We start from the raw sequence: 19,032 nt of genomic DNA on the forward strand, positions 1-19,032 counted from the left end.
TAGAAGGACTTGCTCCGAAAAGCGTCTGTTGTACCTGCGTGAATAAATCAGTGATTGCTGAAATCTACCACCCGGGAATGCTGTCTTTCCTTTCATAACAACGAGAGGAATTTGGGAGCGATAAATATATATATATATATATATATATATATATTACAAGTGGTGGCGTAAGGGCTGCGCCATGAATCTGGCTCGACCCAGAGGTATCAAAGCGCTTTATATGAGGAAAGTTACATCAGTTACAAAAAAACATTGTTACAACAAATACATAAGTCTCAAGTTACATCTGTTGATTAGTGGTGTGTAGAAAGGTGAGGGGGTAAAGTAAAAGGGTGACAGGGAGGGGATACGGCGGAGAGATGAAGGGAAGTCTGCCCAATGTCTGGCTGGGTAGGTGACGGCTGAGAGATACAGAGAGAGAACAAGATGCCTAACTTCATAAAGGACAAAGCAAAACAGAAACACAATGTTTAATTTTACACAGTGCATTAAAGATACATGTGTTATAATCACCCATGCTGTTTCATAGGCTCAGTACACAACCCATCTGCAGGACAGGCATAGCAATCAGTCCTTGGCCCTCCTAGACACGAGTGTGGGAAGGGGGTCTCTGGTGGTTACTGCAGAGGTCCCCTCGTTCCACAAACAATGTTTAGGTGTTAACACTTCCCTGGACGGGTGACATCTAGTCCAGCATTGTTGGTTACTTCTAAGCAGTAAACATTGTCCAGGTTTACTGTTTGGTTCTTAGAATCACCCATGACAGGCAATGCCTGTTCAGTTATTTGCCTTTTCTTCGATACGTGATGTCTGGTGCACACATACAGTTGACTTCTTAGCACCTCCCAGGAGAAGTGATGTCTGACACAGGCTTCCTGGCTGCTCTTTTTGCTTCCTCCTCTTTTTTAGGTCTCGTGACCTACAATGCGCGCAAGCGCATTGAGGGACCGAGAATTCAAGTGCTCAAAATCCTCGTGAAACCACAGGCTTTTTGCTGCAGTTTTCATTAAGTTCACATGGCCACAGGCACACGCTTTTGGGCCATAAACTTGCATTTCTCCTCCCCCTCCCCAGACAGCTTCCCCCAGGCTGTAGCAGCACTCCTCCCACACCTTTGAAGTGAAGCTTAGCTTCACTTCAAAGGCCCCTGCTGCTTCACACCGTGTCGCATTTCTCCTCCCCCCTCCCCTTCTCTGCCTTCCCTCCGTCTTGTTTACCTACCCACCAACCCACTCTCTGAACAGACAGTTCAGTCTAACTTGTCTCTGCCTCTCTCTAACTCGGCCCCCTCCCCTGCCCGCCGTGTCGCATTTCTCCTCCCCCCTCCCCTTCTCTGCCTTCCCTCCGTCTTGTTTAATCATGAAAACATGTACTCTCAAAATTCTAGGCTTCGGAATGTTTAGTATTCCTAAATAAGTAAGGGCTTTCCAGCATGTACGGAGCACTTTTCTTGTGTTACTAATTCACAACCTGTGCACTATCCATAGTCTGAAGTTCCCATGTAGATTTTACTTGCGCCAACATTTAGGTCACATTACTTTTTGAAAAACGCCACAGTCTGTTTAAAAGGCGTCCGGATTTCTCACTTAGTGAACGGAGCATGGTGATGGCGACATTCCCGAGAAAGGATTGAGGCACGTTTTTGTAGCTAAGCACCACACACTGTATATCACACGTTGCACTGGTTAGGAGGTTGTAACTAGCCTTACTTAAGGACTGTTCACTTTGTTTTCAGATTTAATTGCTGTAAATAGCAGTGTTATAACTGTCCGAACGCCAAACGTATGGGCTGTATTTAGCACACTGGAGCATTGGGCGAGTTTTTGGCTTCGGCTAGTTAGCTTATGCAAGTTTCTAGAGGTATCTGGAGTTTTCGTGTTCGTTTCCGAATATGTGTATTGACTCATCTGTAATGATAGAAGACCGATATGTTGGCAGTTTGTCTTTAGTGTTAGCGTCAGAGACCATTTTACCATCATACAACTGCCTCTTTGATTGCACGAGCACCAAGTAATTGTCATTTTCGATTTTGGGCAGGATTTTTCCCGGGCATGTTTGTGAGTAAAACAGTAGAGGGGCCAATATTTAGCATTAGTGGTTTACTTCACGCATGGTATGCATGCTATAAATGCACATCCAGATTGAACTCAATTCCTTTGGACACGTTTTAGGCATGAAGCGCATTTTGCTGTACGTTACCTTTTTCATGATAATTGATTCCTGCAATTTTTTCAGTTTTTGATACAACAATGCTAGCTCAAGTTGAGACTTCATGACATCATGTGGTGACCCTGCATCCACGTAAACCTATTTGTCCCTGGACAGAATTAAAGGATTACTATGTGCAGCGTCACTGCGCCTGTGCGCTACTGTCCACGCGACACACATGCTGACTCAGCCATGGCCGCACGTGCAAGGAGGTTTAAAAATAGCTCTCGCTGTGATGCGCTTTCCTAAATCTAGCACGCTCTTCTTGGCACTGTGAGCGAGCATGAGAGAAAGATCTTTCAGTTTCACTCAGTTTCCCGGCCGCTCACAGCACATCAAAGGGCTTCGCCCAGCGTGCGCTCTGCGGCTTCTCCTCCCCTATGCCCCCAGGCCGTGTTCCCTCCCCTGCTACCCCATCCTCACTCATCCCTCGCACCCCCTCCTCCTTCAGGCCCCCGCCATTTGCTTTTTCTTGTTTAGGTCGAGTTAATTCGAACCTTTTGCTGTCCTTTAACTCTTCCCTGCAGGAGGGGCAGCCCAGCCTCGAGGCTGCTCATCTACGGAGTAATCTCTCTCTGCTTGTGACTTTTCTCTTTTATTTCTGGCAACATGGTGAATCGTTAATCAGTATTACAACTCGGGCGAGACATGCCTGCTCTCACATAGGATCAGTATTGTTAAACAGCTGAGAAATGCTGCTGTCCGTATGTCATGACTACAGTAGCCCGGCAGAGACACGTGTGTATTCCCAACCTATTCTTGAATTGCCAATGCTTGTTAGAATGTATTGTGACTAAGAAGGGTGTGCTACAATGTGCTTTCAGAAACTACTGTTTTATAGCGCTGTAGGGCTTTGTCATTTTCGTTTTGGCACTAATTTGGCTTTTTTTTTCTAAATGCCACGTTGCCCACTTCATTGGTCGCTATGCGCATATATTTAATATGCATGGGTGCCACGGCGCCCACTTTCATCATTAAGAACAACCCTCCCACCTCCAACACAGCATGGACGGGCACAGCAGCGTTGTCACTTTGAATCCCTTGTTAAAGTTGTTTGCTTTTCCTCTCTTGCTTTGCATTAAGAGCCTTCCCCCCTCCCCACTCGTCGCAAACACAACCTTTCCCTTAATGAGGCGGCAATGCCTTTTCAATACTCACTCCTCCCCCGCAGTATTTGCTGCTCTGCCCGACCTCCTCCCTCCACCCCCAGAGTTCTCCCCGCTCCGCCATGGCACAAATCCGCCTTCACTTTGTAAGTTCACATATTGTTAATTAATCACACTTTTTTAATCAGTTCAGTTGCATTTCTGTATAGTGTCTTTGTTTGTGTCTGATGCTTATTGGTTTGCGTGTGTGAGAGCCTGTGTGCACGCGTGTGTGAGAGACTGTGTGCACACGTGTGTGTCTGTGTTTGGGGTGAGCCTCACTCTTGTTACTTGTTTGATATGTTCCTTAACGGTCACCATCCTTACCTCTGCCCGCATTCACCCTTGAAAGACTCCTGTTGCTAAGTGACAACTGGCACTGCCCGCATTTTCACCTTCTGCCTTGTAATAGGGAAGAAACCATTTGCAGCTGTAGGCAGCCGAGCTCTGTATTTCTGATGCAGAAATGATTGTTTCTCAGCCGGCTATTAAACAAGCACTGGCGTTGCCAATAGGTCTCGCAGTAGGAAAGTTGGAGCTATTACAATTGCAAATAACAATGCCTTTTTTTTGTTTGTTTTCATTTTCAAAACATAAAGGGCTTTGTCATTTACAAAACCAATAGCTCCAACTTTCCTACTGCGAGACCTATTGGCAACGCCAGTGCTTGTTAAATCCAGAGCAGCAGATGGACCTCCTAGGTGGGTAGAGGGCACAACACCGTAGCACCTTCTGAATAACTGCTTCACACTTGCTCTCTAAATACTTGTTGGCTTGTAGACATTTCTGTATGTCACACGCTTGCTTTTGACAGGGATATTTCTGAGACTTAGCCGGGAGCCCTGGCGAGGATCGAGAGGGTGACCCTGGCTCTGCTTCTCAGGCCACCCTCTAGGTCCAATAATAGGAATATGATTGAAAATGTGTAAAGAGCACACCTATAAAAACACTAGAAAACTTTGAACTTTCATGTAGCCTATTCAATTATTGTACGTAACAATGAAAACTAAATATTTCGCATATCAATTTCATACTGCCCAAGTGGGCAGTTACGGTCCCATGCAGTTTATCTTGTAAGTTAACATTGTATATAACCAGCTTTAGTTCCAAACTTCACTACATTCTCCAAATGCTTACGGAGGCCGAGGGTGTGTTGAAGTCTTTCACAATCAAAATCTCTTTGCAGCTGTTTGATCTCCCTTTGATGCATTCAGCTAGTGCGCCTTCCTTAGTGTCTTTTAATTGCTGGTTGTAGCGTCTGAGTGCAACCTTGTTGGTAGTTCTATTGGTGGTTTCATGGCTGGCTCTTCCATTTTCTTTCTAGCTGTTTGCAGTTTCATTTGGAATCTCGAAGGTCCACTGTGTACCAGCTGGCCTGATTGTTGAATCTTCTTAGCTTGTTGGGTTTGGTGAGGGCAATGGAAACTGCACAGTTCTTGAATCAGTTGTTGAAGTTGGTGATATCCTCATTAAGGTTGTCTGTGAGGCTGGGTTGATCAATGCTGAGTGTGTTGATCCAGTCTGCTTCTGTAATTTTGCCCCATCTGTGGCTTGGCAGGCTGATGCTGGTGGCTGCATTGACTTGTGGTGTGTTGATTTGAAAGTGGGTGATGGGGTGGTCTATCCATGTGAGCGGTGAAGTGGTGGTGTATTTAATGCTGTTGCTGGTGATGAAGATGGGGGTCCAGTGTGTGCCCTGCTATGTGTGTTGGTCCTGTGATGAGCTGGGTAAGTCCAGTGTTGTTCAGACATTCGAGGAATGCTGTGGAGCATAGGTAGGTTCTGTTTTCCAGGTGCAAGATGATGTTGCCAAGGAGAATGTAGGCTCTGTAGTCTAAGGTGAGGGGGCGATGAAGTCAGTTGCCTCTCAACCTTCTCTGCTAGTTTAATCCTTGTCATATGTTTATTCACCATCAACCTTTGATTGTCTTTCACCTCCCCCTTCTTTACTTGTTCTTGTCTTTCACCTCCCTTTTCTTCTCTTGTTCTTATCTAATACTGTCAGTATTGATATTTAACACACGTACTCTTTTTACAATCTCTGTTTAATTTGTATAATTTAAGGTTCACTGTTCTCCTCTTTCACTCTATGGAGATTTCCATTCTCCAGTGTTGTTTTACTTAAAAAGCACACTGACACCCAGCCTGGGTTGTGCATGCTCTATATTGGTTCTGCCCAAATGTGTTAAGACTTCTGTATGTACTTTGAGTCTTCCGCTCAAAGTTCTCTGACTGCTGTTTACGCCTCAGAAGAGGTGCTCCTTCTAGAATGTGTTGAGTGGTAATCCATTCGACATATAACTGTCTTTTGGGCTAAATTAAAGGGTGTTGAATTGGTGGAGATTTGTATTGCAGCTAAGTGGGCCTTGCTAGACACCTTTATCCATCCTCATTATTTATGCTTTGTTGGATCTGTGTGACATGCATTTGTTCTGTTTTAAACTTTAGTGTATTGCAGTTACCCTGATTGATATGTGGTTCCTGTGTGGTTAGCCTCACAGATATGGATAGGGTCTATATCTGGTAATGGTAATGGTAATTTTGATAACTCCTAGTCCTAGCTTCTTTGTCCTGGACCTCATTTTCTTTCCACCCAAGGTGTGCTCTTCTGTTTCTTTGCTTGATACTTACAGCAGGAAGTGAAATGGTCAGGGATCCTGGAGTCAGGCACACAAGCTTTTCTTATCATCATCAAAATACTTTATTTCTGCTTTTACATCCATAAAAGCACATTTAAAATTCACAACATATAACAATTCATTTCAAGGGAAAAGATACAAAATCACCGGACACACTACAATGCAAGCATGGGGAGGTAGACAAGCCACTGTGGGATAATAAGAAGTACAAAATCGTCATTTATGGGAAATTCATAAATTTAAAACAATCAATAAGAATATAATTTAAGCTAATAGTGAATAAAAAGAATAATAAAACACATCCAATAGACACTAAAAAGAAGCCCAAGATCGATATATCAACCTGGAAGCAGTCACTTCTATCCCTCACAAGGAAGTAACTCCCAGTACCCCCTCTCTATATTTTTTGAAATAATAGAGCTAATTGTTACTTGTAGCCAGATCAGATTTCAATAAATACCGTCTTTTCGACCACATTGTAAAAAGAAATTTCGAAATTACAACAACATAGACCGGGTCGGTATCAGATTTTAGGATCTTATAGAATTCACGATAGTTCCTAATGCCCAGGTTTCTACATAGTTGTATAACCCATTTAAACCTAGCCTGTTTGTATCCCGGGCATAAGAACATTATGTGGATATCAGTTTCTTCCTCTACTAGGCATCCAGGACATAGGCGATGGGTTACGCCCACCCACTTATTAGTTGTAGCATAAAGCGGGAGCGTACCATATCTGAATTGCAAGAACAACTTCTTAGCTAAAGGCGGTTCTATTGAATCCAACTCCTGCTCAAATTTATAATGTGAATTGCAATCCAAGATCCCATATGTTAGAGACATAGGTTTGGCTACCTGTAGAATTCTAGTCAATTTATACTCCTTCAGCGCATATGCCAGAGTTTTCTTAGAGATAGCCAAACAAGATCCTTCAGGAGTGGTTCATAGATCCTCCATTTCCATAGCATGGTAAGAATCTCTAACAAAGGACGGCCAGGGTATACTACCCCCGGCCCCTGGTGATGACATGACCACTTTTAGTTCCACCCTATAATGGCTCAACTCTGGGGTACATCACAGCCGTCGACAATATAGCAATGGACGTGAGGAGATTATGTCCATAATAGGGAGGATATCTAAGTCCATTCTTAGGAGTACAAGGGGAGTGTTTTTTGGGAGTGTCAGAATTTGTCTCATACATTTTTTTCAATTATGGTGAGGGCGTTCGAAGGACTATGCCTCCACAGTTCTGCCCCATATAAGGCGGCCAACCTTGCTTGTACTTTATAGATTTCTAGCGGAGGGCTTATAACCTTTAGAGCGCAGCTCTTCTAAACCTTTAAAATTCCCCCAATTGCCTGGGTAAGCCTCAAATTAGCCTTATTGATTTGCGGACCCCACCCCATTTTATCATTTAAGGAGAGGCCCCGATAATCAAAAATATGGACCCTCTCTACGGGTCTTCCATCCATCATTGGGTGCAGGCAGTTTATGGAATTTGCATTGAAGACCATATATTTTGTTTTATTGATGTTTACTACAAGGTTTCTCCTAGTGCAGAACTGGCTAAATTCCTTTAGCACTCGCTTTTCTAGAGCAGGCTGTTAGTACCTTTTTTCATTACTCAAGGTCCCTAGAGTCAGAAATATTTACTGTAGCAGGCTGCAGTAACTTAAGTCACCACTAGGAGTCGCTGAGGTCAGAAACAAATCTTTTCTAAAGCAGTGTACAGTACCTTCAGCTGTTACTAGAGCTTCCTGTTGTCAGGTATATGCTCTTAAGACGGCTGCACTACCGTCGGTCGTTAGCAGAGGTCCCTGGAGTCAGGGTGCAGTACCTTAGGTTGTTACTAGCAGTCCCTGGAGTCAGAGCAGATCTGTTCTGTAGCATACAGCAATACCTCAGGTTGTTACTAAATGGCTATGCACTCTGAAAAAAATCTTTTCTGAAGGAGGCTGTAGTGCCCTAGACCAGCGTTTCCCAAAGTGTGGTCCGCGGACCCCCAGGGGTCCGTGACACATTCCCAGGGGGTCCGCAGGACTTGAGTGCCTAAGGTCATATAAAAACGAAACGCTCATGAGGTGTGAATGTACTTGGCGCCTGGGCGGCAAGACTGCAATACAATCTGGCCCCCAGGCGCACAGTACAGGAGAGGTGTTAATGTTGTTGGCACCTGGGGCCTGGGCGGCAAGACTGCAGTGAAATCTGGACAATCACCCTTCAGCTATAGGTGCAAGCTGAAGGGTGATTGCCCTTAAATTGTGTTCTTTACCTCTGCCCATCACCCAACGTCGAGCTCGCACAGCAGTGCGTGCGTTTCCTGTTCTGTTTGTTATCAGGCCCAGGGCATTTTGCTAACTGCTGCATGGCGAGATTGAAGAGCATTGAAGGCTGGAACTGCATGTAAGTGTTTGATTTGTGTGTGCGTGTTTGCATGTGTATATTTGAAAGCAGTCCAAAATCTGTAAGGCATCCACTCAGGACTACAGCATACCAGATGAGTAATTATATGTGTAAATAAGTGCGCTTGTCACAACTGCACTGAAGTTAAAATGATTCACTGATTTTAATCTTTTTCTTTTGCTGACTGCAAAAGCTTCTTAAACCATACCCAGTAGTGACTGTATATTTCCAGGTACAATCTTATTTACTGATGACCCTTCCCCTTTACTTCTTGTCTCTTCACCTGCTGCACACTTGACTATAAATTAATATAACGAAGGCCTAGGATTTCATGGCTTCAGGATTGATGCACTGTAGCAGTTTCCACAGACAACCACTTTCTTCACATTCAGGCCTTCCTCAGTTTGATGCAGCTGAGAGTCAGAGGTTAAGAATAGCACTTTTGTAAACGTTGTGGTGGGGACTTCCCTGTGCCCTAATTTTATTTTAATTTTAAAAGTGTTATATAGCGCTAGCTTTACCCCTAGGTATCAGAGCGCTTTACATACCTTTTCTCTCCCTTTAAAAAGTGCAACAGTCAGTAATAGGACTGAGAGCAAGCCTGTGGAACAAGATGCTCACACCACACGTGGGAAAACGTGACATCTCCCAAGTGTCCCCGGTGTTAATGATCATTATTGAACATTTACACGTGGGTTTATCATGAAGAAAATACACGAGCGCGGTGAGAAGCATCAAGTCTACATTGAGAGCTCATTATAGCAAGCGCTCTAAAGCCAGCAGACACTTATTGTAAATCTGCCCCTTAATGCTTAGCCTGCACAATAAGGCCCATATTTATGAAGTATCTGAGTGGTCCTGGGGTCACGCAAGTGCAATGCAAAGGTTTCATTAAAATTTGCAAAGCCACACAAGGTCTGATTTGGGTGAAAATGCGTGGCTTTGTAAAGAAATGTGATGCAAGACAGCTGCTTGCTCTGCGTTATGTTACATTTCCATACATGGCATTTCTGTGCATCCACCAAGAGATTTGAGTGTTTCCAGATTTACAAAGGTTTGTAAACCTGGGGATGGGCCAAAATGCTGCAACAAGGAGGGATATCTATATTTCTCCTCGTTATTTCTCAAATGCTTCTAAGGATTGTGTTGTGCAGGAAGCAAAGGTGGCTACTCCATCTGGGCAGAGGAGCGTCGCCACCTCCCTGGTGCGGGCACAGCAAAAGTGAAATATAAAATGTTAATAAAGTGGCTTTATTACTTTTTTATTTTCTGCTCTGCCAGCTGCCTCAGTCCCACACCCCCCCACCCGCAAACCAAAACCCCTTTCCACGCTGCTCGCTGTCCAATACCGCACTCATGAGCCGTTTCTCCAGCCGCTGTTCCGTGGCCCCTTCACGGTATATTCACAGCCCTCACACCCTACTTACCCGGGAGCGTGTATGCGACCCATGATGGCGGGAGGAGTAATACCTCTTACTCACCGAACCCAAACTGGCCAGATGAATCCAAGTCATAACAGCAGAGCACCCCATATCAACAATCTGCAAAACGTTGGTGCTGTTCAGAAAATGGTAAACAGCACAGCAGCGTCGTAATGCAAAACAATGCCCCTGTACTGCACTGAGCGGAATGTGATAGGAGCAGAGGAGTCTCCCGTGTGATGCCCAGATATGAACTGGACATAGCTGCCAAGGTTTCAAATTGCTTATGTGTGACATTTTCATAATTTCGCTGTAATTAGGAGTGACATTCAACAACTATGAGCACAGTTCTGTCTCTCTATCTGCGGGTTTCCCTACAGGCCAGTCTGACAAACACAGCATAACAATCATTTAAAAGACGCAAAGGCGCTTCAGAATACTGGCATTCACACTCGCATTCGGGTGCCCAATATGAAATCACTGCCACCCATTTTTTTAAAACAAATACATTGCCAGTCAGTTTATATGCATGAAGTTGGGGATTATCTTGCCCAAAGAGCACTGAAGAGAGTGCAAAACCAATGTGGCGATGGTCAGATCTTCGCATTACCAAATTAACACACACTGTACACACTTGGCTGGCTGCATCTCTCACTTGCGAGATACATCTGATGCGTGATGCTTGGCTGCTGTTCCTGGCATTGAGCAGGGGGGCAGGGGATGCATGGATCTTCGGAAGGTTTGGGACTTTAAAAAGTTAGTAGCCGAGATGCAGCACCATCCTTCCCATTAAAATTTTTTGATTTTTGCATATTTTTCAATATAAAATAATAAAAGCTTTAGTAATGCAAGTATTTGTTTGGTGCGTACTTGTTTGTGTATTTTTTGCGAATTACTTTTTAAATTTTTTTTATTGAAAATTGCTTGGGGGTCCCCTGCTTCCAGTAGTGATTCAGTGGGGGTCCTCAGGAGTCAAAAGTTTGGGAACCACTGCCCTAGACTGTTACTAGAGGTCCCTCTAGTCAGGAATCTTGTGTTTACTGTTGTCAGACTGCATTACATTAGGTCATTACTATAGGTCCCTTGAGTCATACACACACCTTTTGAGAAGCAGGGTGCAATACATTAGGCTGTTACTTCAGGTCCCTGAGGCAGATATGTATATTTGTATATTTGCTGTAATCAGGCTACAGTAGCCTAGGTTGTTACTATTGGTCCCTGGAGTCAGACTCAAATCTTCTCTGAATCAGGGTGCAGTTTATTAAGTCATTTATAGAGGTCCCTGGGGTCGGATTCACATGCTTTCCACTGCAGGCTGCATTACCTTAGCTTGCTCTACGGAAGGTCTCCGGAGTTGGGAACATATCTTTGAAGCATGGTGCAGTAGCGTAGGCTGTTATACAGGTCCTTGGAGTCAATGCCTTTTCTTTAATGCTGCAGAACCATATGCAATTACTTGAGGTTCCATAGGTGTCCACCACTGTCCCTTCCATCTTGGGTTACCATAGAATTCTGAACAGAGCAGATGGCCTGGTATGTCTTTTGTAGAAGGTGGAAATAAGCAATATCAACAGGTTAACTGTGCTTATGTTTTCAGTACACTAGACCACATGGAGGCCATGGATTCGACACAAACGGGCATATCCACATATACAAGTCTATCAATGTTTGCTAATTTTGTATGTCCTAAATAAATATGTTCATAGTGAATTGTGATGATAAAAGTCATTACTATTACTCTAAATGTGTTCCTAAATGTTCTTAATGAAGTGACCCTAACTTTCTTAGAAACAGGTAGCATTCAATATCTACAACAGCAATTTTGATTTTCCTGATTTTTATTGTAGAATGTTGTTTTGAGATAATGACTTTCAGATGAAATAATCGCAATGCAAAAGCTAATGAGGGAAAGCAGTGGAATGGAGAGAAAGTGAGAAAGCAGAGCCGTTGTAATTAAAATAGTTTGTTGACTAGTGCGAGGAGGAAACAACTTATTTAATCAAAATGCGAAGAGACTGAAATGCGTCTGAGTGGCGAAAAACAAGGATAGAGAGAGAAACATCAAATAACAGCAGGGAGTAAGGAGGAATTTGGGGAGGAACATACAAATATAAAACACCAGCCACACAAAAATAAGCCTATTGTTGTTCACAAACTACAACCAAAATAGCCCCAACACGTTTGTAAATGTACTCCAGCCCAACCTTGGAGTAACTCCAAGACCACACATGGCCACTCACAGCTACTGCCATACATTCCAATAGAAAACAATGAAGGCAGAAAATTAAAATGACACCGAATAGGAAATGATGTTTACATATTACAATTATTTCGGCTTTTAAAATAAATATGTACATTTTGTTTAATTTAAATATATATATTTAATTAATAAATATTATACTGTTAAAACATTTTATACTAAATTTGTTAATATTAAAATGATAGTAAAGTTTGAAGCCTTTGTTAAATAATAAGTAGTCTTTAAATATAATTACATACATAAAAAATGTGTACATTTTAATACATATTAAACTATGTTTTTTAACATTTATTCTTCGGGGATAATGTTTTTCAACTGAACTTTAATTATTAATACACATTCAAGTATTCATGCTGTAATGTTTTAGTTTATTAATGCATGCTAGATTTATAATAAATATAACCAACTATTTCAAGTTAATATTTTGTAATACAAATATATTTGTTTTCAAGTTTCATAAACTTTAATAAGTTGTCCGATACTTTACCATACAAAGGTATCCCCTCTTGTGGCTGACTATTCCCCCCTAAAAAGTTGTGAGTATTAACTTTACACTTATAAATACTGTTCTAGGAGGCTCCAGCAAGGGCTGGAGACATAAAGGAACAGCATACATCATGACCAGGTGTTACAATTATAACATTTGATATATGAAACAGTACAGTACATCCTGCTCATCTGCTGTTGAGTGATTAAAATTAGATTTGGCTTATAAAGCAATTTATTGGTGGAGTCCACATCTCTAACAGTAACAGAGGGCTGTTCAGTTGAAATTGATATGATCGAATCATGTTGAGGAGGATTGTTTGTCTAACATGGTGACATTTGGTTGGCATTGATGTGATGGAATCACGGTTAGGATCCTGTCCATTGAAGTGTTCTTCTTGAGGCATGGTTGCACTGGGGTTGGAGTCTGTGCGTGGCAGACATGTGAAGGCAGGCGCTGGTGCTCCACCCTCCCTGTCTGTGGATCAGATGATGAAGGGCGGCTGCATTAGGCCGTGTGATGCGCTTTACAGGTTTTGCTGATCCTTTGATGGGCCCTGTGGTGGAATCTCTTTGTCATATACTTTGTTATTGAACACTGGAGCGGTCTATAATGTGATTATGTGCCTGCAAAATGTAATGTAGAGCTATTTAAATGAAATTATCCGCCGGCTATACTACAATCCCACTACTTTTCAGTGCGGTGAGATTCTAGCGTTATTAGGAAGATAATTTAATTCACAGGGCGGGCGCTTACCTCATTCTACTAATCTTGTACCTTCCTTTCCTTTCTCGTGGTTTCCCTTTTCCGTCTATCATGTCTTCTTCCTCTTCTCACCGCTTTTTGTCCACCTTACCTTTTCATACTTTATCCTACATCAATTAACGCGATTGGCATCCACATTTATAAGATGGTAGTATGTAGATAACCAAAACATCCAGCAGATGGCAGTGCAGGTCTAGCAAGGGTATATATCTACAGTAGTAGGATATGCAACTCTATCTATGCTTCACTGCAGCTGTTTATGACCCTCTAGATAGCAATCTCACGTCACCCAGTTTTTGCACCATTGTTTTGTTATTGTTTACAAAAAATGTGTGTTTGTCTGAAGAAGCCCATTTCTAAACTGTGCGAATATTAAACGCAGCATCACCACAGAAACTGAATAGCGTTTCATAATATGATCCGTCCCTATGCATACGTCTTGATATGCGGACCTGCATACGTGCCCAGTACTTTTTGTCACTTTTTGTAGCTCAGAGACGGTCCAGGGGCATCTGAGCGGTTTACGAGAGTACAGTTACTAATCGTCGTGAGAATTTATTGGAGATACATCACAGGACAAGAGAACAACAGACATTCGAGAGTGTGTGGGGGAATCATATGAGGTACCAGTAAAGCAGGTTTGATAAGGTTTAAGATAAACACCACGTACCCTTTTTCTAAATTGCAAACTTTAGCAGTGTTCAGTGGTGCAGATTCACACAACACTAGGCGCATATCGTGTGTCTTAAGAGTAGTTGTGTTGGTGCTGATCAAATAATGTAGCCTCTAATAGGGAAGGGGCCTTGTACTCAACCATATGCAGCCGCGTTCACCTACTCCATATTGTTTATCAGGACCGTGCAAATGGGCCAATAGGCATGCTCCCATTTACATTCGTCACGCCCCATGCACGTTAGTGGAAGTAGCCTTAAGCAGTGCTTGAAACGAAAAAATAGAAGTGCAAGTACTTTGCACCAGAGTACCTGCTTGTTCATAGCTGCCAAGGTTTCAGATTGCTAAGAGTGACGTTTTCATCATTTCAGTGTAATTACGAGTGACATTCAACAACTATGGGTGACACTTTTTTTCGCGAGCAAAATCAGGCAATGAAGGCAAGGAAACCATATAAATTATCAGAAATTAGAATCACGAGCCATCTAAAAGTAAATTAAATGAGTGACACAACTTTGCAGACAGACTAGTGACTGCTGAGTTTAGTGTGCCCTCAATCTCGGCCTGACTCGGAGCACTGCACTCTTCAGACCTCGGTCCGTGTGCAGAAGGCCTCAAATTGTTCAGCAGTTAGTGCGCTTGCGCTGCCTTTTGCCTGCAGGTCTTACTATCTGTGCAGGTTAGTTCTGTGTGTAGCAGAGTCTGCTGCTGTGTGATGCTGTATGCATGCAGGAGACTTACGTGGTATAGCTGTGTGCAGCAGGCCTTAGTAGATAGCATGCCTCAGGCCTCATCTCTCAGACTCGGCCTACATGGGCAACAACCTTTACAACGCAATGCCATTACAACAAAACTTTTACAACGCAACATCCATTACATAGCATGTCATTACAACGCACACCATTACAACGCATGTCATTACAACGCAGTCATTACAACGCATACCATTACAACGCATATCATTACCATCCAACACTTACCCTACTGCTGCACCCCCTGGAGTTAGAATAGTAATTTTTACCCCTACACTATCCAATACTTACCATACATGCAATGTAATGTTATGCGTTGTAATGGTATGCATTGTAAAGGTAGTATGCGTTGTAATGGAATGCGTTGTAAAGGTAGTTTTTTAAAATTTGTTGTAATGGCATGCGTTGTAATGGAATGCATTGTAATGGATGTCGCGTTGTAAAAAATGCGTTGTAAAGGTGTGTGTTGTAAAAGTATGCGTTGTAACGTCATACAACCGGCCTACATGCATCTGGATGTCTGCAGCCTCCATACAGTGCCCCCCGGCCTCAAACTGTCTATGTGCAGCACGCCTCAGATTTGGCATCAAAGCCTATGGCTCAGACTCTGCATGCACAGACCCCTGTCTGACTGTTAGCTCCAGCTTTAGGATTTATTTGCTCAGCAGGCCGCCTAGTGCAGCAGGCCTCATAGTGTTTAAAGTTTAGCATTCTGAGTTTTTCTCCAAGTTACACGTTAATTTATCTTTGCTGTTTTCTATAGCGCACACTGTCACAAGACCCTATGGGTATCAGAGCTCTTTATATAACTCTAGGCACTCACTTACTTAAAATTAATATGTAGCTGTGTTCCATATACTTGACGACGGCAGCCTCAATACTTTTTAAATTGTGCGTAGACCACCTCGCTGACAATAAACACATGTAATTCTGTCCAGCTATTCAGTATTTCCTGAATTAAAATGTCTTTAAATGACCACGGATCGCATTTCGTTCCAACTTCATTCAGAGAAGCACGCCTCTTAAGATAATGCATTCAGCATTTAGGGGAACAAACCTGGGGCCTGCAGTGGACTGCTGATCATGGTTTTGTGTTTCTGTACTAATAACTTTCAATGGATGCTGCTCAGCAAGGACATTGCAGCAGCTCTTGTTTGCGATGCTAGCACTTTTCAGGTGAGCAGGAGCGTAAACTGACATTCATTGATTTTAATTGCAGCTGCCAGCTGAGCCACAATGCGGGTGCCGATGCAAGCAGGCGGCGCTGCTGTGTGTGCCATAATGTGCAGCAAATACCACTAGCCAGCCTCCCACAACTCATGCAGCAGGATGTGATGTCATCCGCGCCGTGGCGGAAATTGATGACGATCTTTTTTCATAAAATACATTGTAGCACTGCCTTCAGCAGCAGGTGCTGCTGGCTCAGTTCGTGAGCCCCAGGCCAGTTGGGGCAGCGCATACACGCCACGGCGCGCTGCCAGCCACCACTCCTGGTTAGTTTTAGGCAGTGCTAGCTTAAGTGACGGCTGAGGCGCTATGCGTGACAATGCATTTCAGTGCAGTGTTGAGGAACACCACACTGAAATGCGTTAGAGTCACGTCTGTTGCGTGATACTTGGCAGGCCTGCTTGTTTCTGAGAAGTGGCGGTACTCTCAAGTTAAAAGTATTGCATTTCTCTGCTGGTTCCCTCCCTCTCAAAATAAAAAATTTCTGGTACGCCGTACCGGACAGTACCAGCCCATTTAAAGCCCTGGCCTTAAGAAAACTTGGGGGCATAACAAACGGAGTTGCGTCGCTCTTGCACCACACAAGGTGGTACAAGAGCGACGCAAGTACTAAATGAGATTTATGAAGCCACACACGGCCACCCTGCATGGCCCTATAAATCGGGAGTAAAGCAACGAAGCACAAAATGCTGCATTGCGTGAGTCTGCCCTAGAGAGGCGTACTATTGGCATTGCATTCCCATGCAACTCCAATGATTTTTGATGCATTCCCAGATTTGCCAGAACTGGTAAACCGGGGAATATGCCAAAACGATACGCCTTCCCAGAGAGAGGTAATAAGAAGAAATATCGTTATTTCTCCTTGTTACTTCCTCTTTCTATCTGTATTGCATTCTGCAGCACAAGTAGAAATAGGAATTTGCCTCTCAGGAATGTTTTTGTGCAGGAAGGAGCCCCTTCCTACACAAAACAAGCATTTGCAATGCAATAGGTCTTGCATTATTAAAGTTTGAGCTATTGGAATTGCTAATAATAATGCAATAATCATGCAACACCCTAGAAACCAACACTCCCAAAGTATCCATTACCACTCAAAAGAAAGAGCCCATTCACAACTGCCAGCCATAAGAAGAAACTACAAACATGCAATGCTTTGGGACTCAGGATTCTTAATGGCAGGACAAGAAGGGGGTCAGTGAGACAATACACATACAGCTCTCATTTAGGTAATATATAACAGAGTACGGAAATGATTTAAGATATGGTAGCATTCCGTCAGTCTGTCCTTCATATTTTTAGTTCCTTACTGCTCCGATGGAGTATTTCAAAGGAAAATATTTCCACTGTAACAGCAGGAGCACCTACGTAACAAAGCAATGCTGGATCAGCTACCATATCATGGTGGTTCGCTTGCCATTATTTTTGTTTCTCTGTATCAATCATTTTGCGCACAATGTGGGCGGAGGCCATGGAACACTTTTAATGGCGAGGAGTAGCAGGCTTCACATGGTGCTTCTGAGTTGGGAAAAAACCTGCTTTTGAAATCCCATCTTAAATAGGGCTGGCCTTCTGAACTACTGATCTGGCAGCTCCGTAGTGTCCGCCAGGTCAAAATTTTCGAAAAGCAGAGCCAGCGGAAGCTCCGGCAATAGGAAACCTAGTAGTTCAATCAACTGTAAATAAGGCGTGGAAACAGCAGGTCTAGATAACCAGGATCCATGCTGATTTTCTGCAGGGCTCCTGCTCCACCACACCGCAATACACCCTCAGATGTGGTTACTGACTTACCAACATACATCGTCCAATCAATTCTTAAGTGGTGTGCGCAGGAAATACAAGTAATGTCCAGGAATTTGCTCTGGATATTTTCAATGTTCCTTTATTGTTGAAATTCAAACGATTCACAGAATAACAGGAACATTTAGCCAACGCGTTTCATTCTCTATGAGAACTTCATCAGGGCATCTCAAGTAAATAACCCTCTCGGAGGGTAGAGCATATATGTTCGCACTGGTTGCCCGAACAGATTTATCGTATGCAGCGACTTGGAGATGTCTTAGGACAAAGATTTGACCTCAAGGAACAGCAGAATTCCAGCTGTGATGGAGGTCCTGGGCTATGTGAGAAAATCCAAACATGCGTCTTTAATCCAAAGAGCTGAAATAAATCTAAAATCAATACGTTGTGCAGATAATTGTAAAAGTCCAAATAGCCTTTTTAATATAAAAATTTAGATCAATTCGCACTATATAATGAATAGTAGTGTGTGCCGGCATCCATCTTATGTATAGTTGGGCCAAGTCGACGCCTGTCTGCTGTGAGGCACCCAATCGGAGGAGTATTGCTTCAATAGGTACATCTGCCAATAGCACTCGCACAGTGAAACAACTTCATGAAGACTCCAGGTAGGCACACTGGAGCCTTCTCCGGGAACTAACCCAGTGCCCGCTATAAGGCCTATTAGAAACTGGTACCGTATTCAAAACGCCAGCTGTCATGTGAGTGAACATGACTACATGAAGAGAGACCAAAAAAAAAAAAAGAAAACCGTGGGTCACATGCCTGCAAAAGGTCTCCATGCAGAACTATGACCGATGTGTAACTACAAACACAACGTGATCCAATGCTAAGTACCAAACTAGTGGTGCTCACAACTGTCTTTACTTACTACAACAACATGCTAACACAGATTACATAAGCCTGGGTAACAGCTGCAGTAGGTGGAATACATCTTGAAGCAAGGCAGCAGCAGCTATTGACGAGACAAGACTTGTTCTAACTTGTGAAAGAAGTTCTGCATTGATGCAAAGTGTTTTAGTGCTCACATCAGTTGCTTGCTAATATCATAAAACACCATGGCTAAAAAGTGCCCATATTTTCTTCCCTCACAACATGAGAGCTGAAAGAGCGGCAATGTTTTAAAGGGTGACTTAATCTCAACATTTATTTTTTATTCTAGTGTTGTTTAACTCCTCTCACTGAGCATTATCTTTGCATTTCTTTACAAGAAAGTGAATGTGCAAAAAAAATCTAAACCCAAATAAGGGGCCAGC

The 19,032-nt window shown here is 43.1% G+C and overlaps 1 protein-coding gene and 1 pseudogene across 2 annotated transcripts in view; one reads left to right on the forward strand and one right to left on the reverse strand.

Moving 5' to 3' along the window:
* Window positions 1–19,032, forward strand: part of LACC1 (laccase domain containing 1) — a 178,373-nt gene that overhangs the window by 104,611 nt on the left and 54,730 nt on the right. The window lies entirely within an intron of this gene.
* LOC144773127 (cx9C motif-containing protein 4 pseudogene) lies at window positions 4,002–17,777 on the reverse strand (annotated as a pseudogene).

Source organism: Lissotriton helveticus, chromosome 8 (assembly GCF_964261635.1).
Source record: "Lissotriton helveticus chromosome 8, aLisHel1.1, whole genome shotgun sequence".
Taxonomy (NCBI): Eukaryota; Metazoa; Chordata; class Amphibia; order Caudata; family Salamandridae; genus Lissotriton; species Lissotriton helveticus.